Source organism: Epinephelus fuscoguttatus, linkage group LG5, assembly GCF_011397635.1.
Source record: "Epinephelus fuscoguttatus linkage group LG5, E.fuscoguttatus.final_Chr_v1".
NCBI lineage: Eukaryota > Metazoa > Chordata > Actinopteri > Perciformes > Serranidae > Epinephelus > Epinephelus fuscoguttatus.
In genome coordinates this window covers 25,325,742-25,350,250 of record NC_064756.1, presented here as the reverse complement: position 1 = coordinate 25,350,250, position 24,509 = coordinate 25,325,742, and the positions used below count along the sequence as shown (strand labels likewise).

At 42.8% G+C, this 24,509-nt stretch overlaps 1 protein-coding gene across 10 annotated transcripts in view; it reads right to left on the bottom strand.

Annotated features, from left to right (window-relative positions):
* Positions 1–22,524, bottom strand: part of LOC125889357 (muscleblind-like protein 1) — a 90,395-nt gene extending 67,871 nt beyond the window's left edge. For 8 of the 10 annotated variants that reach the window (XM_049577244.1, XM_049577246.1, XM_049577251.1 and 5 more), the window contains exon 1: positions 13,151–13,303. The gene's annotated coding sequence lies outside the window, so the exon portion shown is untranslated. Of the gene's footprint in view, positions 1–13,150; positions 13,304–22,371 lie in introns of those variants that run through there. The other 2 variants (XM_049577245.1, XM_049577249.1) reach the window with 2 other exon arrangements.
* Between the last annotated feature and the right edge of the window lie 1,985 nt (positions 22,525–24,509).

Sequence of the window (24,509 nt, the reverse complement as noted above, 5' to 3'; positions counted from 1 at the left end):
TTCTACAACAAAGACTGGATTCTTTTCATCGTTCCTTATAAAAATAATCACTGTATATGAATATGCAAAGCAAAGCCTGCAATGTTTGCTTCAACTACCTGAACCACTGTTCCGGAAACCTTTTTTTGTTCTCTGAGGCTTCGGTAGTAATCGATAGTGATTATTCAAATCTTTTGGAGGGTTGTGATCCCAAGGTATTTAGTTAAACGAGGTCCTATCTATGCACTTTTTTTTTGACATTATACCATATTGTGACAATTTTTCTTCTCATGGATAAATTATAGACCGACATGAATGCTCATAGTAATCGGCCCAAATCTGAGATAACGCCAGAAAAAGTGCTGTGAAACAGAAGCACAGACACAGCATACTAGCTTCAACAAATTTTAGACTTGAGATTAATATTTATAAGATTAAGTCTGGTACACAGGTTAAATGCAGCGCTGAGAGACGGTCTACTGCCAGTTGGCAGACATCACCGCTACACACTTAGGCAGTTGGGCCCACTTAAACTGACAATGGAAACGCAAATGGGCATGGAATACTATGACGTGGCACAACCAAAAGTGCCAATGGAAAAGCCTTATTCTGAGCCACTGTCCGACCAGCGAACAGTCAGTTGAACAACTTAAGCAGGATTTATACTTGTGCTTCAGCTCTATGCAGAGCCTATGCACGTGATGTACACCATTGTGAGCATTTATGCTTGTGCAGTGGTGTTTCCGTGTCACACTGCAGTTACACCTCCAAAACACTAGTTGGCAACAGGGTTTCTGTGAGGTGCTGTGAAGTTTAGTTGATTCAAAACACACCCAAAACACACATTAAACATGGCTTAACAGTGACAATTTGAAACCCAAGTACACAAATCAGCTTCAGTATAACTCAAAGCATTCACAGACAAAGAATATGTCTTTGTCTGGACACATTTTCTCCACATATACAACATGCTAATGTTATGAGCACAAGCCTATGGCATTTTACCCTGTATAATTTAGCCTTGAGGCTAGCAGACTTTTCCTATACTCAGATGAAGCCATGGACAACAGCAACATTTAGCAAAGGAAACATTATAAAATTGGGCTCCATTACAACTCACAAGGCTCTTCAACAAAACAACTGTCTTATCCTAAACATGTTTTACAAATACAACATGCTAACGTTATTAGCACAAGCCTATGGCATTTTACATTGTATAAATTAGCCTAGCGATGAGCAGAGATTTCCTCTACTCATATAAAGCCAGGATAAATCACACATAAGACTTAAAATGCTATTTCATGTTTCTTAGCTGTGGAATAAAAGTATATAAAAGCTTTGTTTCCACTGAGGGAAATGGTTTCGCCTTACAAAAATATACAGGAGGTCTGCGTTGCCATGATGTGTAGTTACATTTCTGGGGAGGTGCACGTCAGGCTACAGAATAGGTTTTGTGTCGATTCGTCACAGAAGTACAAATCCTGCATTACGGTTAACAAGAGCTAACAAAGCAGCAGTGGCTAGCATCCAACAACAAGCCATCGAACTGTCCCAACAAACTCACACAGACTCTGTTGTTAAACCCATGAATAACCGTAATGTTAGCCATATGATGCTAACAACTGTGACTGTGTGTGTCTGGGTGGACTCTCACCAATGGCCCCCAGGGTGGGGCAAGCTCTCATGATAAACACAGATATTGTGCACCACCGCAAATAAATCAATGCACAGGAAGTACTAAGTACATTTATTCATTTTATAATGTCTTCATTGTCATTTCTAAAACAATTATCAGAATCCCCAAACTGAAAACCGATCATCTATCTAATGAACAAACATCTGAATAGTCAAATATTTGGGTCCTGAACTACTTGACAGATGTGTTTTACCACTGTGTTAATTAAAATTAACACTGAGCTGCACATCTTGACATATTAATGTGTCATACTTAGTGTAAGCCACATGGAATTGCACTTTCTTTTACAGAGGGGCCTCTCACACTGTTAACACAAGCCACGCTCAGCCCTGCATCTGAGAGCAATACTGAGAAAGAGAGAGAGAGAAAGAATGAGGAAAAAATGGAGTGAACAGGGGCCAGATATGGGAGCCATTTATTCACCTTGAATGACTTCCAGTAAAGAAAAAAAAAAAAATAAGATGAAGAAAACAAAGCAAGAAAGCAGGTCCCTCCATGTTTGATTTCCTCTGGCTGACCTTTTAAGCACAGTAGACAGAGAAACAAAACGAGCAGTGGTCGAAAAAAACTTGCTGGAAAGTAAGAGAAAACACTTTGCTTCAAAACAAACTCCCGGAGAGAGTCACAGTTTAAACTCTGATCTGTAAGAGTGCCCTTGGACTCACTGTCTAGCAATCTAAAGGTCTTGTTTGTTTCAGCAGTAAGTGATTCAGAGATTCCTTAAGTGTTACAAATTCAGAATCAGATATTTATGCTTTCTTCCGTAGGACATTGGGAAATATGGCTGATTGGTGGTGAAACTTTTGGACCTTGTGACAAGCCAAAGAGAGAAAAGAAGAAGGAAGGATGGAGGGAGGGAGGGGAGTTCAGTAATGCGAGAGGTTAAAGGGCGCTGACTGCAGCAGCAAAAAGCAGATGCTCGACGCTTCATATTACACTGCATCACCGGCTGACCAGGATATCATCTATATACGACCTGAGCTGCCCTTTATTCTGATAGGAGCAACAGGAAGAAGAGAGGGGGGAGGCTGTGAGGGACAAATAGAGCAAAGGAGACCAGAGGTGGTGACAGGGGAGGGATAGAGGCTAGGGGAAGAGTGATGGGAGGCAAACAGGAGCAATTAGTACAAGTTGGTGAGAGACAGAGGTTGGTGTCTGGTAGTGCGAGGGGAAAAACAAGGTGAGCACTGGCAGGTATAAAAGAGGAGAAAAGAAAGGTGGGGAAAAAGCAGATTTCTGTTCCATTTCAAAGCACTGCTGGCGCTCTGCTGTGATACCATCTTGACATTTCTCATTTCTCTTCATTTTTCTTTCTCTGATCCCCACCTGTTCTCCTTTTCTATTTCTCTTCATGCGTATGCTTCAGTGTTTTCCACGTCTTCTCTCCCCAAATCTTTCTCCTTCTCAGAAATCTGCTCGCCTTCTGCTAAGTTGCACTGCGAGTATCATGTGCCACAAACAACTTTGTGAACGTGGCCCGTCTTTTAATAGCAGCTGTCCTCATTTTATTCGCCCACTGTCTGGGCCCCCTCTATCTCTGCGTCTCGCTCCTTGTTCACACAACACCTTATGCTGCAGTACCACAGTAATGTGCTGCAAGGTCATCATCGCCACGGCAACTAGGGAAACCATGTTAAAAGCAAGGACAAAGTGGTTAATGGTGTCAAGTCCGGCCCGATATCACAGCAATATGGAGGAAACCATATGAAAGACACCGGGGCTTCAAATGAGCTCTGTGACATCTGAACAGTGTCGCCCAGCAGACTTCCACACTGTCCATTAATGAGGCTGGAGCGGCGAGCCGAAGTGGTGCAATAGAAGGAGACAATGCTTGTGTCACCAAATGATTTCAGTGGAACACTTCAGCTAAATTTGCAGAGTGGCATTTAAGTAAAAATGACACATTACAATACTGTTTCACAATATACCTCTTACTTACTCCAAAATTGGGGATAAGAGAGCCCTCAATCAAACCAAATAACCATTTCTCTCACCAAAAATATACAAAATTACTAGGGAAGCATGACATTGGATTTTTTGCTGATATCCGATATGCCGATAACAACTTATTTGACCACTAACCAATATCGTTGTATCCACTTTTTCCCAATCTAACTTCAGCGATCATCAAGTCTCTTCTGTGGTGGAATTAACATCACATTATGCATGCATACTCTTATTGCGATGGCCCACCAGCAGATGGGCCAGCAGATTTCAATGTATGCAATATTCAATCATTGTGCAAAGTATGAAAAAGCATGCTGGGCGATTCTGATATTGGCTGATACCGATGGCGTGCCGACATGATCGTGCATCCCTCAAAATAACTTTTTGTTTTCACAAACTCTAAGTCCCTGAAACAGCCAAACCAAGGTCTGCACACTGATCAGGCTAGACAACAGGGTGACCAGATGTCCCGCTTCATGAGGGACTGCACTACATTTACATCCCTTGTTCCATGTCCCACATATTGAGGCAGTGTCCCGCATTTTGATTGTCTCAAGTTTTCAAAAGTCAAACCCCTGCAGGCCAGACATTTATCTACAATTTTTATCCAATGGCTGTGAAGAAAGCAGGGGAGGTTGTTATCACAGGGTCATTTTGGATGTCAATCAAGCCCAGTAGGCCTACGCACCACGCCCAATAGGGAAAACTGCAACTCACCACAAAGTTACAAGCTATGCAGATTTGGCAGGATATGATGGAAACTACCACAAAGAAAAGGAAATGCTGCCTCAACAAAGACTGGGAAACTATTTACAACTGGGTTAAGTCAGTGGGAGGTGAATATTAGAGAGTTTTTATATTTCAGTTTCACACAGGGGGTGGGATATGACATGAAAAACAGTACATGAGCAGAATAGATTTTTTTCTAGGTTAGATGACATAATATCAAAGATTTTAAACTACCTCTCAGCACTGCCAACATGTCCCACATTGTCCCACACAAACATTATTTTTGTCCCACATTTGTTTGTTGGAACAGGGTCACCTGAAGAGACAGCACTGACAAGATCAGACAGATTTTTTACGACACCGAAGCCTGTATTTTATTGCACTGACAAGAGTGAGAGAATCTAATGTAAGTCATTTCTCTGGCCACTTGATATTCTCCTTGACCTATTTTTGCTAACACTTTGCTCACACTTAAGCTGTATTTTCACAAGTCAGTTTTGGTCACAGTCTGATATCAGCCTGGAGCAGTGTTAATTTTGTCAGCAAAAAACTATGACAAAAATAAAGATTGATAACACCTTTGGAGACAAAAACTATGAAGAAGTGTGTCGCAGTTTTTGTGGATGAAAATAAAACCAGTAAGTCTGAAAGGCAAAAGGACAAATGGGCAAATGTACAAGATTATTGTTTAAATACAATATTATTCTATTCCTGTTGCATGAATAATAAGGGTATTGCATTTCAGTAAAGGTCATGACTCTGCATCATCGCTTAAAAAGTGACAGATTCATAAACTAAATTCATTTACAGTCTTGCAGAAAATTAGAAAAGAGGACAGCATTAAAACTAGTGAGCCAAACCACCAAAACAGGCAGGTCAGCATGCTGGTAATGATATAAAAGATATATTAATGATAATGTCACATTATCAAGAGTTGTGGATGTGTCTGTAACTTTCAGTCTGCTTCTTATCCTTCATGTTTTATAGGTATGAGTGCAGGCTTAATATCAAGATGACCAAAATAAAATGAAAATAGCAGAGTCATGCACAGAAATGTCACAGCAGGCAAGAGATTGTCTGGCACAAATCACGACTCTCAGTTTACCACTGCTCGTTCTGACCCTGAAGCCTCCAGACAGATAAAATCTCACGTTATTCCTCAAGTCTTACCTTTTCACTTAAATGGCATGGTGCTGTTCGTACGCAATTGCTGGCAGAGGCAGGACTTTCATTCTCTATAAACGCACAAAACACAGTATTTGCTGCTTATATGGAAACACAGCGTTAGCTTACTGTGTGCTTGATTGCTTTGTGGGTGCATACTGTTTTTCTACAGTTTATTTCTGAGGCAGGGTTACAGACAGAAAGCTGCTGACCATCAGCTGGCTGATCACTTGACACAGGCCAGGAGGTGAGCCGGAGCCTGAGGGGTTGTGTGCCAGTTTAGAATTTCAAATTTTTGTCAAAGTTAACCCTGTGGTGACACAATTTGCCAACAGGAATACAAAGCAGTGCTTTAAAAAAGACACAAGTCCTCCAACCAATGAAACCACACAGGTTGTACTGCCCTACTCTCAAATACAACCCACAGGAGCTTTTCCTAAAGTAGCGCTCCTGCAGGAAAAGGATCATGGCTGGGTGTTGTCATTTTACGTACTTAAAGTCAGGTGACAACGTAATGACATATCAACGTGACATTACATGACGTTGAGTACATATCATGAGATTACATACACATGTAACTTAAAATAACTCAACTCTGACTTTTGGTTTCACACCACACATGAACAGCAGTCTCCTGGGTGAAAATCCTGTGTTTGTTTGACCCATCCACCACTGCTCCTACCAACATACTCTTTATACTCCATCACACAAACTTTGTTTTTCTTTAAACTCTGTCCAGCAACTTCATCCTTTGCTCGTGTATTTACTACGGCCACTACAGGTGGCAGCCTAACAATAAAAGTAAGCATGAGTTATGATAAGCTGTTCACACAAACAACCTATGGGGTCGTAATTTTGGGGAGGACAGGCTTAAAACACATCACTGAAATTTGTCATGACTAGCAATTTAATACTAAAGGGGCAGTTCAATTCAAAATCAAAAATACATATTTTTCCTATTACCTTTAATATTAATTAGTCCAGATTGTTTTGGTGTGAGTTCCAGAGTGTTGGAGATATCAGCAGTAGAGTTGTCTGCCTTTTCTCGAAGGTAATGGGACTAGAACTATACCTGCCAACCAAATCACTGTGCACAAGGAAGCATGCATCTAATGCTAGCTCACCTAGCACCACTCAGCTGGCTAACGTTACAGCTCAGCCAAGGAGCATTCCATTAACGCCATGAGAAGATGCACACTTCCTTTTGCGTGTTGATACAGTTGAAGAAAATAGTTCCTACATGATACTACTCACAACAAGGTCTCGGATTGTCTTGAGTTACCAGCTCATGATTCCTGGAAAGAGACATTGCTGGGGGGTTTTTGGCACTTTAAACACCACAGGCAAGTGCCATCTAGTTCCGTTATATTGGAGAAAAGGCAGACATCTCTATGGACGATATTGCCAAAGCTCAGCAATTCACACTAAAATAATCTGTTTGATAAATAGCTCTACAGGCAAGAGGAAAAATGACAGCGGCTATTTAGCCAAGCTACTTTTACTTGGTCTTTACAGTCGTGATTGTTTGGTTGATTCATGAGTTAGCATTTTTGCACTTTCAGTCCCCTTGTCTCAAAGTCAATGGGTTTTTTGAATGGATATTGTCAGTAAATACCCCACTTGAGAATTTAGAAGCTTTTACGTGTCTTAAAAAAGGTAGCTGCTAACAAGTGGCTAAATGAAACTACAGAGGTTGACGGGGTCATTATGCATCATCACGGCAAACACTGGCGTTACAGCCTTGTTTTGGTGGATGTGTTGAAGTCACATCATTCATGTTGTAGTTTTTTTATAGGCTAACATTAGCTTTTGACTTCTGACGATTGCATTTATGCTTTAAAAGTTATGAAATTCTGTGGGTTATCTTTTTGAACAAAACATGTAAGTAAGGAACCAGGGACGCTAACTTCCTGGTTAACCTACAGAAAAACATTATCCCTGCACCACTCTCTACATCAAACATTAAATCACGTCAGTGAACAACAGATTTCTATGCAAGTTTCCACTTTTACCTCATCCAATGATATTACATTTCATCCCCATGAATCTACTGCAAATCTCAGTTACAATAAATGATTTTTTTTTACTTCCTGCTAAAGCTGCTTGAGGAGCACTGAGTGATTGACATCTCGGTAACATTAATGAGCTCAAATACCTTGCCGAGGGGACAACAGTATTAAAAATCCTCTCACGTGAACCCTGTCCAAAAAACACCCAGTCCCACCCATGCGAGATTGAGATCTGATCCAACAGTCTTCAGCTGAGTGCTGGTCATTCTGTAACGATACTCCATTACGATGATGTTTCCACAGATTGTACCATCAGGGTAACCTTAGACTTCATTCCATCCTCTAGCTTGTGACACACACACACAAAAGCACACACATACACACACACATTAGTATTGACCACAAACCATGAGACAGCAGATCTGCATCATCTACGGAGGATACACAACTACAGAGATGAATGGAAGGTCAGTGAGTGCATTGATATTCAGGACACGGCCATATGAGTAATATGTATGCATATGCACAACATCAACTATCTCCCTTGTGTGCACTCGCCATCTCACACGCACACACACACACACACACACATAAACACACGCAATCTATGACTCCCCTCCTTCGGCTGTAAGACAAACAGAGGGGAGGGGAGACGATGAGGGCAGTCAAGTGGCACGTGCGCAAGCTGTCGTCTGTACGGTGATATCAGAGCAAGTGTTTAAACAGCCTGACGTGCACATAGAGACAGGGGTTGAGGCACTTAGAGTAGGCACCCATATGAATAGGGATGTGAGATAATATACATTTAGATCCATGGTTACATATTCACTGGTGTGTCAGGGAATGGGACAGTTATGCGGATCCTATGTGTACATCTTCTTAATCTATAGTCTACAACTGCTTTTTACTCTGTCTTCACTGCAGTGTGGCTACCTGCTGTGGTAGTGCCAGTGTGGTGTAATGCAGCGGCAGGGTGTCATTGAGTTCATGGACATAAACCAACCCACTGCCAGACTAGACTACTCCTCTCAGGAATAGCAATGGAGGAGGTGTGTGTATGATATATGTGTGTGGGCGGGAGGGTAGATCGAAAAAGATTGGGAAACGGCGAGAATGAGAGGACGAGTCACAGAGACGGGAAGACAGATAGACAGACAGACAGGGAGGGGAACAGACGGTGAGTGATAGAAAGGAGACGACAAGGGATATAGATGTAATAGGTGGAAGGGAGGCAGACAGATGCCAGTGAAAAAGTAGTCTGCCCACTTTGGAAAAGCTCCCTTGTGTAAATTTACCACCTCCGCATGTGGCATTTCAAGCACAGGGGCCTTTATCAGAGGAAAAAAAGGCAAACACACATACAGACAGTCTCTCCTTTTTTTTTTTTACTTTCTCCTGCTCTCACACTCAGACACATGCCAAACTAGACAGTTACCGAGACATGCAGGCAGACAGGCGAGTAAGAGAATGACAAAAACGAAAATGAGGAAGACATAGAGATGGATAGACAGGTAGACGCAGCCGAGGAACAGGTGGCACGGCCCGAGAAAGACAGGGTGGAGATATTCAGTGTGTAATGAGATGGGAGCAGAGTGAGACAGGGGATTCAGACAGAGAGAGATACAATAAGTACAGCGAGATAAGAATAATTTATGACAGTGGAAAATCCTTTACAGGAGACGGTTCAGTAACAGCAAGATGATCACTGATTAGAAGCTGAATGGCTGAAAAGCTTTATAGCAGAATTGTTGTAAAGATTATGGAGCTCAATAGATGGAGATGATTAACGCTAATGATTTGGCCTTCTGTGAATTCTTCACATTCCGCAGTCTGGTAGTTTTGATCAAATTGGGAAATACCGGAGGAGGGGATGCTCCCCCAAAGAAAATAATCAGTTCTCCAAATCACAGCCACACACACACACACACACACACACGAAGTGCAAAATCCCTGACTTGTCATCAGAGCAGCATTTGGCCAAACAGGGATAATCTGTACTCTTCAGCTGTCTATGACCAGTGATTCAGTTTGACACCTTAATCTGTGGAAATCACAGAGGGCTCCACCGTGGAGCCAACTGTATTTACTATAGATTACATCTTCCACTAGTGTGCATTAGTCCAGTGACAGCTTTGCAGACGGCAGGGAAAACAGCAATCATACGCCACTGCCTGACTCACTGTGATTTTGCCACTTGCCAAATGGCCTCGTAGGACTCCCCCAACCATTTGTCTGAGTGACCGACTGTCTATCTGCCAGTGATATGCTCCGCGTTGAATTTCTGAGGCTTGAAGTCATTTCCACTCACGTTCTCCTGCTGTCACCTTGATCAGAGCATCCGCCCCATTTTCTTTTTTTTTTTTTTTCCACCATAATTGAATGATGTAAATCAGGGTATTGGGGTGCTCATGTCATTACCCACATACACACTAATTTGCTCCCACACACACAAAAGCACGCGGCTCATCTGCATTCGACAGACTGCCCTGTGCCTGCTGAGGACAGCAGGGAGATGACATCACTTCCAAAGGACAGATTAGTTGAGGGATGAAACCAGAAGGTGGGGGAGGAAGAGAAAAGAGGGACAAATTCATAGAAAAAAACTCATTTTTCAAGAATCAACACAATCAAACGCAGGTAACCGTGCATCCTCTCCCCCCTCACTCTTTCTGCGTTAGTCTCTTTCTTCTCTCGCACCCAGTTGTTTAGTCAGGGTTGTTGTGTGCTGTGAAATTCAGTATGTATCTGAGTGCCTCTGCGCTCTCGCTGTTCTATACTCTAATGACCTTGTAGATCTGCCTGCTCTGATCTGCAGAGAAGCTTTTTCAACCCACTGAGAGTCAGACGCCGAAAGAGAAACACAAAGAGAGCCATAAAAAAAAAAAAAAAAGCAGAGAATAGGCCGAGAGGGGTGAGGAAGTAAAACTGTGAAAGAGAGACAGAGGTGTTGAGATCAGTGGGTGAGAAGAGGGTGTGCACTCAAAACAGCAGGGAATACACAGATAGATGCAGCGTCTAGTGCAGCATTAGCTTGGTAAATAACAAAATCACATCACTATGGTAATACATTTTATTACAAAATTAATGAGTATACAAAATACTCTTCTATATCTACACTGTAGGTGCACCACCTGCAGATTTCCATCAACATTCAGGCAACATGACTGGATTACTTTAAATTTTACCATTTCTTTTTCGGAGCTGCTCTGATTTATATCGAAAACCAAGTGTCTCCCACTAGCAAACTGCTGCAAGAGTTGTTTTTTTTTTATGAAGTATGTAGCTACAGACAGTGGAGCCTTAGTCATGAAGGTTAGCAGAATTTTTTAAAGGTCTGTGGTGATAAACTGATTCCCCTCTTTTTTGTCGGTGGCTGAGTCTCAAACATCACAAGTGAGAGGATGAAGTTACATTAAAGTAACCTGGAAAAGCTCCCAGTTTTAATCCTGTGTCCCTGTGTTCATTGATCATATGCCTCATCAATGTCAAAAAATCTGCATCAGAGTAGTTGTACATTAAATCCCTGTCTTTTCTCTTTCTGTAAAACCAGGTAAAACAGTGTCAAATGTTTGATGAGTCATGCTGCACTCAGGGGCGTTTACAAAAGGTCGAGACTTTGGGCAACTAGCTAGCCACACGAGTCAGATAAAACCCTACCTCACCATTTGTGGGTTGTAATAGCTAATAGAGCAATATGTAGAGAGATAGAAGGAGATGTGTCTTTTAATACTGGCAGATATTTCATATCCAAAACAATGTGGTGGAGGTTTGATTTATGCATCTCTCTTTCGTCCTGCTCCTGATCTAACGGTGAGGAAAGTGTGTGTGGAGCCAACAGTCCACAGTAGCTCTGCATTGTGCTAAACTTTTAGGTGCCCCAATTAAATGCAAAGGATTTGATTAAAATCCCACTTCAACCTTTACACCCCTTAAAAAGTACTTTTCACCAGGAAATGCAGCACAGTACAGAAGCAATGACGCCCCAACTTCTGCCTCACTGGGACTTTAGGCTTATTAGTTTAGCAACTGCAGGCAGCAGGCATTCATAACAGTTCGCTTGAACTTCCAATATGTCATCAAAGTAAGTGACACCTCCTCTCACAACTTCCTGCATGGAGTTTGGAAAACTGGCATCATACGCTTGGCATCATACAGTTGCTCACAGTTGCTCACAGTGCAGGTATCCAAACCTTATGGAAAGGTGACAAATGAGTAGTGGATGCAGTAAAGACCCCAAAGCTGATGAATTTCCAGATACTCTGACCCTATTTCAGTAATTAAGTTTTTAATGCAAAACAAACAAGTGTTCGGAAGCACACCGACTCACCAGTCCTCTCTTACTCAACACAACCGGTAGAGGCAGATAGCCGCCCACCACAGAGTCTTGGTTCTGCCTGTTAAATAGAAGTTTTTACTTGCTACTGTCACAACGTGTTCAATTAGTTTGAACTGGTTAGTCTCTGTAAACTTAAAGATTATCTAGGGGTGGCCATTAGCTCACCTGGTAGAGCAGGCGCCCCATATACAAAGGCGTTGTCCTTGTCACAGCGGCCGAGAGCTCGACTCCAAACTATGGCCGCTGCTGCACGTCATTACCCTCCTTTCTCCCCCCCCCTCATGCTAACAACTGTCTTATCAATTAAAGGCTAATAAGCCCTAAAAGAATGACTTGAAATCCTGCTCATACAGAGTCCCCTATAGTGCTTTGCTTATTCATTTTCTCCATTAAAATAGTGTACATGCACATATAAATATGAAGCTATTTAATCCAAACTCTGTTCTTTATTGGCCTTTCTACCACATGTAAATCTCAGAGATGATTTAGTGTGTGCACATAACGTTTGTTGATGTGTTTGTGTGTCAGGCTGGTGCAGACGGCCTGGGTACAGGGGGAGTTTAATCATTTCCTGAGGGCAGCCGTAGTGTAAACACCAGTAGTGCAGTCATTATACAGGAGGAGCGTGCGGCTGTTCATATGTGTAAGTGTGCTCCTGAGTGAGTCTGTGTGTGTGTGTGTGTGTTTTCATTCATTCATCCATAAACGTGAGCGCATATTTAGCTTTAGTGTTCACAGTGGGAGTCACACAACAGGGATTTCAGTGTAGTCCAAGAGAGAAAGCGAGAGAGTGAGTAGCCTGCCAGAAATGGGAATGTGTGTCAGTGTGTGTGTGTGTGTGTGTGTGTGTGTCCCAGTGCATGAGTGTGTGTGTGTGTGTGTGTGTGTGTGTGTGTGTGTGTGTGTGTGTGTGTGTGTGCGTGTGCTAACTAGTCTGCGGAACATTAAACACTAACGTTACCCATTCCTTTGTCTGCTCAGCTCTTTTCCACATTAAAACTGTCCCGCCTCATACTACCACACATTAGCAGTGAAGCACGGTGGCCATCTGCATATGTACACACACGCTCAGACAGACATGTATAACTCACTCCAACAACACATCAACACATCACACGCAACATCCAGATGGTGAATAAAAATTCGAAAAAGGCAAAATGGCAGAAGAGAGCAGCAAATGTAAGCAGGGACAACTTAGTCTTGTCGGGTCTAAAACAAACACAAAGTCTCAAATACACACACACACACACACACACACACACATGCACAGAGTAAACAGCAAAGACTTACTGTATCTCTGCAAGGACTCATCTGACTGCTGCTGAGGGGAGAATGGAAAGTGAAAACCTCATGCTTGCTTCGCGGCACTCCTCTCTTTCACTCCCTCCGTCACTGCCCCCTCCTCCCTCCTTTTTCCTTCGCTTTCTCCCTCCCCTGCCTCTTTTCCTTCCTCCTCCTCCCTCTCCTCTTCCTCCTTCCCTCCCTGTCCTTCACTCCCTAGCTCCTTCTCTCTCCCTCCTTCCCTCTTGGCAGAGCCCTACTCTATTCAGATACACCAGTCTCCATATAAGGCAGCACAGCTAAACATGTCACACATAATTTATCCACAGCAGGCTGCAAGTTCACCTTTCACAGCTCGCGCTTGGATCATATGCAAAAGAGGGAGGAGGGCAACGCAGGGGGAACTTAACTCAGACAAACTTCTTCTGTCAACAGCCACGCTCCCACACTGCACGACAGCGTGTGCGCACGCCTGCGTGCATGTGTGTATGTTAACAAATGCTGACAATCAGACCGTGAAAATGCTACCCGAGACCAAAATGCAATTCACCTGCACTGTTCCAACACCTCCCTCCCTCGCCCCCCCTTTTCTTCCCCACAGTCTCTCCACCATCTGTATCTGCAGGCAGTAAATCTCATACAGATGCTGTTTGTGAGACCTGTCCACCTGCACGCCCCCCCCCCTGCGCCTCTACCTCCCTCAGCTCTCCTTATCTGTGCTACTACCTTTATGAAACATGACTGACAGCAACAGAGACAGGGAGAAAACAAACTGTAAGGCAACATAAAAAACATTTAAAAAGGGTTAAACGGAGGCAGGAAAGGAGAGAAGGAGTTAAATCATTTTGTTTTGCGATTGAAACGGGGTGATGCAGCAAGTGAGAGTGCAAGGAGGGCGAGATAAAAATAATATGTCAACAAATAAAACGCCATCCAGAGTGCTGTCTGGTTGCGGCTGTGAGAATCAGCGCGATTCCCTCTGATGATGTGTCAGGGTTTCGCACAATCGATGGCTTTAAAAATACATGCCTGCTGACCTCTCTGCTGCCTCCTCTACTTCCCCTCGTTGAGTTTTTTTTTTTTTTTAACTTACAGCCTTTACATTGCAGTTGAAAAAAACAAACAAAAATGCAGCATGCAAATAGCAGTTGTGGTGAAGAGGAAGAAAGAGGAAAAGCAGAGAATAGAGAGACAGAGAGATTGGGAATTATAATAGCTGCACTTGAGTAGCGGTGCTAGCTGGTAGCTTTCTCCTCCCTCCTCCACAGCTTCAGTCCACTCACAGGACAGCAAGAGTCACAGCTCTGTTGCCATGGCGTCTAACTCCATCAAACACTACGTCAGGTGCATGTTTGTGTATGTGAGCATGTGCGAGTGCGTGGTGTTGTGTGTGTGTGTGTGTGAGTGTGTTTGCGGAGGCGTGTATGTCAGGTGGGTGTTACCAAGTGACTCAGAGCCACATCACTGACTTGTGGCTGCAATATATCAGGGTGTTTGGAATTTATCACTGTATTGGCTTGTGTGTGCATGTGCGCATGTGTGTATGTGCGTGTGTAAGAGTGCAAGGGAAAGGTGTTGATTGAACGGCAGCCTGCAGCCTGCCCTCAAAAGCACCTATGATGGATCTCTGTGCTGCTCTAAGTGTTAATGTTTAGCTCCAGCTTCTATAAATATTTATCAATTCATTCATAGAGTCAAAGAGACGCATTACAGACGCCGGTAATATGGAATTTCGATTTTAGCGTTGACAGGTCGCCGACACGTGCCCAAAAAAGGCCCTGCAGTTGTCTTCCAGAATTAAACTGAGGTGGGAATGAGCTGCAGTGTCTCTATGTGTGCACATGTTGTATTGTGATTGTCTGGAATACAAATGGACTCTGAGGCTGCAGGACATGATAGCACTTTTATCTGGAGAAAGCTTTGTCTGTAAAGTAAATCTGAGTTATAATATTTATTCCCATTTGCCCCACACAGAGCACAGCTGTTAGCGACAGATTTAGTGTCTTGGTCATGGGCGTTTCAGTGGGTCACCTGTATTCAAACATACGCCAGAGGGGTGGCTTCTGGGGGGCTCCAGCTCCTTATGTTTATTTAAAACCCCCAAATCTTTTAGCTTTTTAAATATCTTCAACTTTGTGTCATCCAGATAATAAATATATGCTCATGTTGTTCATCCTACTGTGCTAGTTCCTTAAGAAATCTAATGTAACTGAGTGAATGTTCTTCGGTTGGCCTTATATTAAATTCAGAGTATTGAAGACCATAATTTAAGCCCCTTTCTCACTGGACAAAAACCCATTAAGACCCACTAACATCTAGCTTTAGTATTTCATGGGAAAGGTTACAACTGGCATTAACTTCCTGGACAAATGTCCGTGCAGCAGTCACAGGTATTAATCAGCTCCAGCTTCAATCGGCTCCAATTGGCAGTGATGGAAATATGACACCCAGGGGGGCTCGCTAATTTTAGCCCCTTTGCCTGGGTAATGTAATGTCGGTCTGTCAACTCACCATCCGCCCCCATCCAAGCAGCACGCGAACATTGTTCAGTATTAAGTTAGCTCTGAGTTTGAGAGAGACTGAATGAGTAAGAGATCGTAACATCTTCACTGACCTCCATGCTGCTCTCTGTGGTTTGCTAACCTATTTTCTGGCCCGTCCGTGACGTCAAATTTAACACACCAGCAAAGCAGTGAAAATGAGTCATCCTCAACATCAGTTGTGTTATGGTTTTAGAAAGATAAAGACAATTGGAGATATAAAATTAGATACAAAATTAAATGTAGACTCTACAGGATGATACTTTGTCCTGGGCAACTAACATGTTTTTCCCAAATGATGAACAGATTTTTTGGCATTCGGTCACCCCAAATGGCTTTATAATAGTGCTTATAGCTGCCGTGAATGGGAAGAAAAGTCTTCCATGCCCCCAAACTCCTTAGTTTTGGGATGACCCCTGAACTACACTGCTTGACTTCGCCCCTAACACCACACACTTCGGACAAAAAAATCCTTTGCCTCTGTAAAAGTAGCAATACCACAATGTTAAAATACTTTGTTACAAGCAACAACCTTGCATCCAAAATGTAACTTTGGTGAAAGTGATTAAGCACTGTAAGCAAAATGTACTTAAACCTGCATTCACATATTTTTTTAGCTATTTAGGGGCAGAAGAAAAAGCTGTAAAGAAAGAAATTGACATATTATCAGCTTATAAAGTGTTACGGTGGTGTGTTTCTGGTGACCTGGCAAATGTCAAGTATTCATTGTCCTTGTACATGCAGTTGGTCACCACCAAATCCTGTAAAAAATATCTGGCTCCTTAGCTGCTAAATGCATCACTATTTTCAGTAGCTGGTTGCTAACTTTGTCTGTCTGCACTCGATGGCCTGCTGCAGCAAAAAACAATGACGATGAGAGTGGTGAGAGATACTAAGATACTCTTTAAAGCTGAGGGGAATTGCAGAGTCAGAGGATAATTTTCTGTGGGTTTGTCACTGTGAGTGCAGGCTGTCTTCATGCATTGTTTGTACATATACATTTCAAAACTAACGCACCACATTCCGCATTACGCACAGTGATACTGTTAATAGGCCTACACAAGTATCAATTAATGCAGCTTTAAGTTATAAACTGCAAAACGGTAAATGTACTTAGCATAGGGAGATGGGACATTGTTGTGCCCACATCTTGCAGCAACCTGGCTCCATCGTGACATCCCAGATCTTGACGAACGGACATGTGCCATGCTGACAGAGTGCAGGACTCTGGTGGTAGACTGTATGTTTGCATCAGTGATGCTTGGTGCTCAACTGAGTCAAAGTTGATGGACAATGTATCCCTGATGTCTTTTTTTCCCCTATATATTAGAGAGAATTTGCCCCGTGTTTTTGTTGCTGCAAAAACATTCCTCCTAAAGCACATTAAAAAAAAAACAAAACGCACTACAGCAACCTGCGGCTCTGGAACCAGATGTGGCTCTTTATTCCCTCTGCAGTGGCTCCCTGTGGGTTTATCAAAAAAAAAAAAAAAAAACACAGGGAAATAAATAACTGTTATTTTCTAAACATTTTAACTTTCATACATTGTTCTAGTGAGTTTACATTTTCTGACCGTAGAAATGTGATTACATTTTTTAAAAAACATTTCATTGACTAAAATGTGCATCATCAGGTTGAAAACCTCAATGACAGTGGCTAGCTAAGGATTCCCGATCCAAAAAAGGAAAACAGAGAATTTAACAGTGTGCGGACAGATTTGTTCTCTTTCTCCGCCAATGCTGCAAAGTTAAAGTTAAATAGTCCACTGCAGAGAAGCAACCCTGTGGTTAAAGTTATTAATGAATGCTCATTTAGAGCTATTGTTGATGTTGACTGGCTAATTTAGATACCTTCATTATAAGGCTCAAATATGCTTTGCTTCTCCATACAGATTTTTTTTTCCTTTTATTGGCCAAAAATGGCTCTTTTGATATTAAAGGTTGCCGACCCCTGTACTACAGGAAATCCCCACTGCTTTTGTTTTTGTTTTTCTTGTGCAGTATGAAAGGACAACAACTACACTGTTGTGCAAACCTGTGTTGTACAATGAAAAAAATGAACCTTAAAAACTATCAAATGTTAAAGTACTCACCATCATGGCAGAATGGCCCCCTTCAGTGTTAAAGTATATTATTTAATATTTTATGATATGTATTATTATTTGTGCATAAATGTGTAAGCAGCATTCGAATGTTGTCGCTGATTTAAACTACTTCATGCACTCGTTATAGATTCATTTACTGATTCATTATATTTTGAATGCTCATTGTAAGGTTTTAAAATATGCAATCACCCTGAGCCACGATGAAACACAAGTGCAGAATAGTACAAAATGGAAATACTTAAGTAAATAACACGTTGCCAGAATCATACCTAAGTACTTGAGTAAATGTACTTTCCACCGGCAGGCTTCTAGTCTAAAGGGAGAAAGGCAGTGATGAAGAAACAAGGCACAGTGAAAGGTTTTGGACTTGCACATAATTGCTGCAATTGCAGATAATTTAATGCACACTAAGGTTCCTGCTCACTGCTCTGCTGATGTCTGTGTATGGAGGAGAGAGCGAAAAGGACTTTTGAGGCAATGCTTTCTAACACGAGCCGGTGTCTCACACGTCTTCACTCATTCAGATCATATCAAAACAAGACCACAGATCCATGAACATGTGTCCCCTGTGTTCCACACCATTAAAGACGAGAATGAGGGAAAAAAAATTGAAAGAGAACAAAGACAGGAGGAGTTAAAGTTGGACAAGGAGATCTGGATCCATATATCACCTCCGATCCATGCTGCTAAGCAAAGCCAGAGCTGGAAGGAGAGTAAAAGAATATCTACCAAAGAACCAGGAAAGGGATCTTACCGAATGGAAAATCCAGCAGGGCGACCCGGTGTGAGTCTGAGAGGCTTTCAACATTCATAACAGACCTCTGTTCTATTGTTGAGCATCTAAGGTCAAATCATTAAACAGATGATCTTTAAAAAGCAGTAGCTATTTTAGTCTGTTAAAACGGCACGATTTGCAGAGCCTCTGCATCTTTAATCTTAGTCTGAACAGCTCTGTGTTCAACATAGTCTCGGGGCCCCAAGATGTGACCTCAGTGGAAAATGTGGGTATCTGTCAACACAGAGCTCTAAAACAGACCACTAGTGGAATATATGAATGACTATTGTTCAAAAAGCTCCTAAACTCACTACTGAAACAGCTCTAGTATTTTATTTCTCAACTTAAACACATATATCCTTCTGCTTTTCTTTTTTTTCTCACTTTGAAGAAGACCTTATATACCCACATGACTACAGCATATAGACACATATCTGAACATTTTTTTAGCTGGCTTAGAGTCGACTGAATACCAGCGCTGAGTTCATACAGAGTGGAGGAAGAGATATAGATGCTGCTGTCATCGGCATGTCAGCTGGATAATTCTATCACGCGACATCGCAGATAGAGAGGGGGCGACTTTTAATGAAAGGAATCGTAATGAAAAAGAGAAGCCGCTCCACTTTCAGTTTTGACAGGTGGATTTTTTTTGCAGCGGGAGCGCAGATAGAAGCTCCGTCAGAGCTAAATGGAGACAAACTGAATATTCAAAGATTTTTTTGTCTGATCTGCATTATGGCTTTTTTGCATTTCAATTCCTAAGCAGGAGAAACTCTTTGCATAGTCTGTTACAGTGTTCAAGCATAAACAGCTTCCCACATTCACACATAATACGCACTGTGAAAAAGGTGCAACACACACACACACACAAGCAAAACAGTCTCGGAGCTCCTTTGAGACGTTTGTGTGATAAAGGGTAATCTAAATAAAATTACCTTGAGCTGTATTTTATTTCAACGCTGGATTTTGAGATAATACAACTTATGTTTAATGGTGAAATTGACTTGAATTTGTTTAGGGCCTTCCAAGTCTGACTCACCAGATGCAGACTGTGGCTATAAACCTGCCACCTCTTCTGTCTGCGTGTTACCATTTCCAAAATCCCCTTTGCTACAGGAAACAACACCAAACTCCAAGCTAACAACATACACTCTGAAAATGTCAAGTTTTGGCGAAGATCTGGATCATGCCTGCTTTGTTCTCTCCGTGAAATGTTAAGACAGAACAACTTGTAAACACTCCTCGGAAAAGCCCGGACTCGGTCTCACAGGACTCTTGTGCCCAATGTTGATCCATTTCCTGGCACGGGCAGTCAGAGTTGATTTGCCACATCTTTTTACCCTGGCAGCAGCATACACCAGAGACACTGACTTCATCAATGTAATGAAACGTTCCACTTCACACAAGCTTCTGTGATATTGTTGTAATAGTGTGCTGCAAGAGCCACATAGCTAGCAAATTGTCTGTGGTCCTAACAGGTCCTGTGACTTCTTCCATAGCTAAAGTACAATCAGGCTACACCTCTAGGGCGCCGATCATCGAATTATGTTTGTCGTTTTTATTAAGTACAGTTGAATCACACAGTTTTTGTGGTGTTTTCTTTTATGGAGCCAGTTTAATGACACTGCTAGCCTTCCCACAAGCACATGTTCCACCAAAATAAGTTCATCCCCCACATGATTTAGCAAGAGCAACATGATGATTGTGATTGGTTTAACAAAATACAAACAACCTTGGGCATTTTTCAGAATTATAAAGCATGCTTTAGGCCTGGCTATGAAAGACTAGTGACTTACTAGTCTTCCAATCAGTCCAAGCACTTTTACACTACATGCCACAGTCATCTAACCTGGAAATTCGAATTTGCACTGCACTGCTCTGGGCGGAGTATAATATGATGACAACAGCGCTGCGCCATAGGAGTCTAAAGGTAAACAGCCAAGATGGCAGCCACCTAAGGACCGCGTCCATTCAATGAAGCTTTGGAAGAAACGCTAAGCCAACTACACTTATCTTTTTCCTTGAGAGAGGAACAGAAGACTGCCCTAGAAGCCTTCGTTTCCAGGAGGGACGTTTTTGTCGTTTTGCTGACGGGATATGGCAAAAGCATAATATATCAGTTAGCCCCACTGGTCGGCAAACAAACAGGGCTTAGTGCAATGAATACATCACCTTGTTTTTTGCTCTGATTGGCCATCTTGCTATCCAATTGCATGTGGCAGCATTTAATATGCTTCAGTTAGTGCCGTCCCTTGGGTAGGAAGGGTGTATCGGTGAGGGCCAGACTCAAAATCTTTCTAGATTTGAGTCTGGATTTCCAGTCTAACAGTCACCTATACACACACCAATCACACACTGGTGGCCGAGGCTGCCATACAAGGTGCCAACTGCTCATCAGCCTAACATGCACTCACTCACCAATGGCACAGCCATCAGGGGAAATTTGTGGTTCAGTGTCTTGCCCAAGCACACTCCAACATGCAGATTAGAGGAGCTGGGGATTGAATAACCAATCTTCCGATTACTGAGCCCACTGAAGCCTTGTTTGGTTATTTCCTTAACAGACATTTAAATTATGACCTTTTGTAATAAGTTTAATTTAGAAATAATCAAACCTATTTCTCACTCTAAGCCCTCATCTTGAACTTCCGTTGTGTCTCCACATGACAGTGTTGAAACATTATTACACGATGGGGTCACAGGGTGAACTGAAATTTCCCATTTGAGTCCTGGGGTAATAAAGTTTAAGAGTCCCTGCCCTGAGCTGCTGCAATCGCACTCTCCAGCCTGTCTGTGTCTCTGGCGTAACAGATACGGTCAAAAGCCCCAGCGGCCGTTAAACCACAAACTGACCCATAATGGAGAAGCAACTTGTACCCGCCAATCAGCTTGTACTAGTGTCACTGATCAGTACTTGTATACCTCAAAGCAAGCTTAGTTTATTAGAGTATTTGTAGTATTGTGGGACCAACTTCTGTGTGTTTATTTTTTATTACAAAGAGCTATGGGAGCTTAATCCAAGAATGCCTCATCAGTGATCAATGACAGCAAATTTATAATGCATCACTGGCTCAAGCTGGTTTTGATTTTCATTTTCAATAACATAAATTGTCTTACTTTAGTGTTACAAGAAGCATGTCAGCCAAAATATGCAACATAAGCTGGATGTTTGATTAAACCTTTCAAACTCTTAATGTTACTGCTGAGTTCCTGTTGTTTTGTTGAATAATTTTTGAATTCTTAAATTAATTTTTAACTATTTTATAGCATTATGCAGGATGGTATATGATGCACGCAAAAAGGTAAACGGTCGTCAGAATGACTTACTCTGTGACAGTATGGCATAACACACAAGTTATCCTTTCCTAAAAGTTACACTGTGTTCACCTGAACCATAATATAAGTCAGCCTACATGCAAAACCTGCCCAGCATATTCAAATCAGCTACAGTCAAACACTATCTGCAGGCAGGAGGGGGGGGAAACTATGCAAAAACACAAACCCAGCAACAGACAAAAACTAACAGTTATTCCACATGCATATCAGGTATTTCACATCTCTCTAAGATCCATCCTCGCTGTTCAAAAATCCCAAACTCAGACAATCCCAAGTCAGAAAAAAACAGCAGCAATCACTCGCAACAGGCAGGGAAGTTGTCGGAATCATAACATGTCAAATATTAATGACACCCTGTCGTCTCTATAAAGGAACTCTCCCCTCTCCTCCCCTCAAGAGGCAGCAACAGACAGATAAAGAGATGATCCTGTAAACCCAGTGTCCGTCCGCACGCTCACAGAAAAAGCTGTCTTACCTGCCCGGCTGTCTGTGTGTTTCACTTGCACTCGGTCTGGGTGTACGCGTGTGTGTGCGCTCACACACAAGCCCTTCCGAACAGGAACTGATGAATCTGCACGACTTCAGCCCTGCAGCGTGCAGTGCATTATGGGGTTTCAGTCTCTCTCTCCCTCTGCTGTGTGTGTGTGTGTCTCTCCCTCTCTTCCTCTCTCTCTGTGTTGGCACAGTGTTAGAGGGGGATGTCCTCGCCTCCTGTCTGGAGAGAGGAGGGTGAACTCACACGCGCTGTGTCCACACACACACACACACACACACACACACACAACCATACAATGCAGAAGAAGCCTCATGATGACGAGCGCCGCTGCTCTGGTTGCTGTGGCAACAGCCTCCCTCCCTCCCCCAACCTCCTGTAGCTCTGCACGCTCTCTCTCGTGGTGTATTCTGTTTAAATACTGAAAAAGTGATAAATGTTCAATAAACCGTGCTCAGTGTATTTGCCTCTGCTTCTTCTATTTAGTCTTTACTTTGAGCCTGAGCTAACACAGAAATGAGAGGAGACTATTGTGGTCATGTGATCACTAACTGTTGCTTCTGCCTTCTGAGATAAAGAGAGGGTGGTGTGTAGTCAGAGGGAATAGAGACAGACACAGATACTGTTTGTGTGTGTGCACATGCATCATTGTGTCTCTGAGTGTGTGTGTGGGGGGGTTTGAGTGTGGGGGATGATGTGGTGGTTCCTGGAAGCAGGCTATAGTTCCTGTTTGTGGTTCCTTTCCTTCTCTCCATTGCTACTGCCAGTGCACTGAGGCCTGCAGCCCTTTGATAACACACATTTCAGTCACATTACCAACAAGGGAAGTACAGCTGGACTGACCGGTGAAATGAATGGGTCGTGTGCACACGTGTACGCAGGCAGATGGATGCACTGAAAGACTGAATGTGCCCACTGGTGTAATTATTTCAATGTTCATCATTATTCACCTTCCTGGAGGTTGGGCTTAACTGTTATATAGTGAGATTAGTCAGAATGATCACAAGAGCTTGGTGGGTTATGAGAAGGGGGGGCAGATAAAGAACAGAGAGACAGGCGGAGGGAAAAAGATATAGAGGGATAAGCACTGTGGAGAAGAGAGAATGACGGCGAGGAAGAAAAGGAGATGAGACCTCCTCTCCACCATCTCCCATGGCGACAGAGTGGGTGGAAGGCTGTGGCTGTCCTTCAGGCCCTGTAAATCAGCAGCTCACAGCTGAGTCCTGCAGCGCAACCATTGCACTGGTAACCCCCAACGCTCAATCTTTCCACATCTAGCCTTCCTGTTTTTGTTTTTTTTTCCTCTTGCAGCTGTCATCGCTCTCTCTTCCTCTCTGTCACTCAGTCTTGCACTGCCCCATTCTGCTCCCAACACCTGACCCCACTATATAACACGGTCATATTAAAAGATGAGCGTTACCACCGCGCCACCAGAGCCACAAAGAACCAGAGTAGTTAGAAGTTACACGTAAGAACAAACTACATCTCCCACAGCTCTGCTCTCTGTCTTTCCAGTAGCCATGGGAACAAGTAGGAACTGGGATTCAGTGAACATTGATTGTTGAAATTCTTGCAGGGATGATTTAATCAGGGAACTTGGCAAAGGACGGGAAAGGGAGCAGAGTAAGGTATAGATGAGGTGGGAGGCAACAGATGGTAGTGAGTGTGAATGTGCCAGGAAACTTGTTTGTCCACGCAGGTTGCCAATTCATACTTGCTGCTCTACTTAAGTCTTTGGGTTTGTGAAGAATGTGTCTCTAAGTTAAAGGGACAGTTCACCCAAATTAAGAATAAATATTTTTCCTCCTTTCTTCTCATTTTCCCCAGTTCAGACCAAAGATTTGCAAGGAGACTAATTGTTCTAGAACATTGCAGAGAAAAGACAAACTGGCTGTCTGAGCTCGACTCAAGCCGGCTGATGGTGTCACGTGCAACTCAGCTGGTCAAATCGCCAGTGGCTGGTTTTAGAACACAAAGCGCATCACCTGTTTCTACAGCCAGTTGGCTTGGGGTAAAGTCCGCTGGTCAGGTCAAAATGACCGCGGACAGCGTGTTCATCTGCTGCCGCAGGTGCTCCATCCCTACCAAGCCCTCTGTTTCCATCCTCAAGGTGTGCTTGT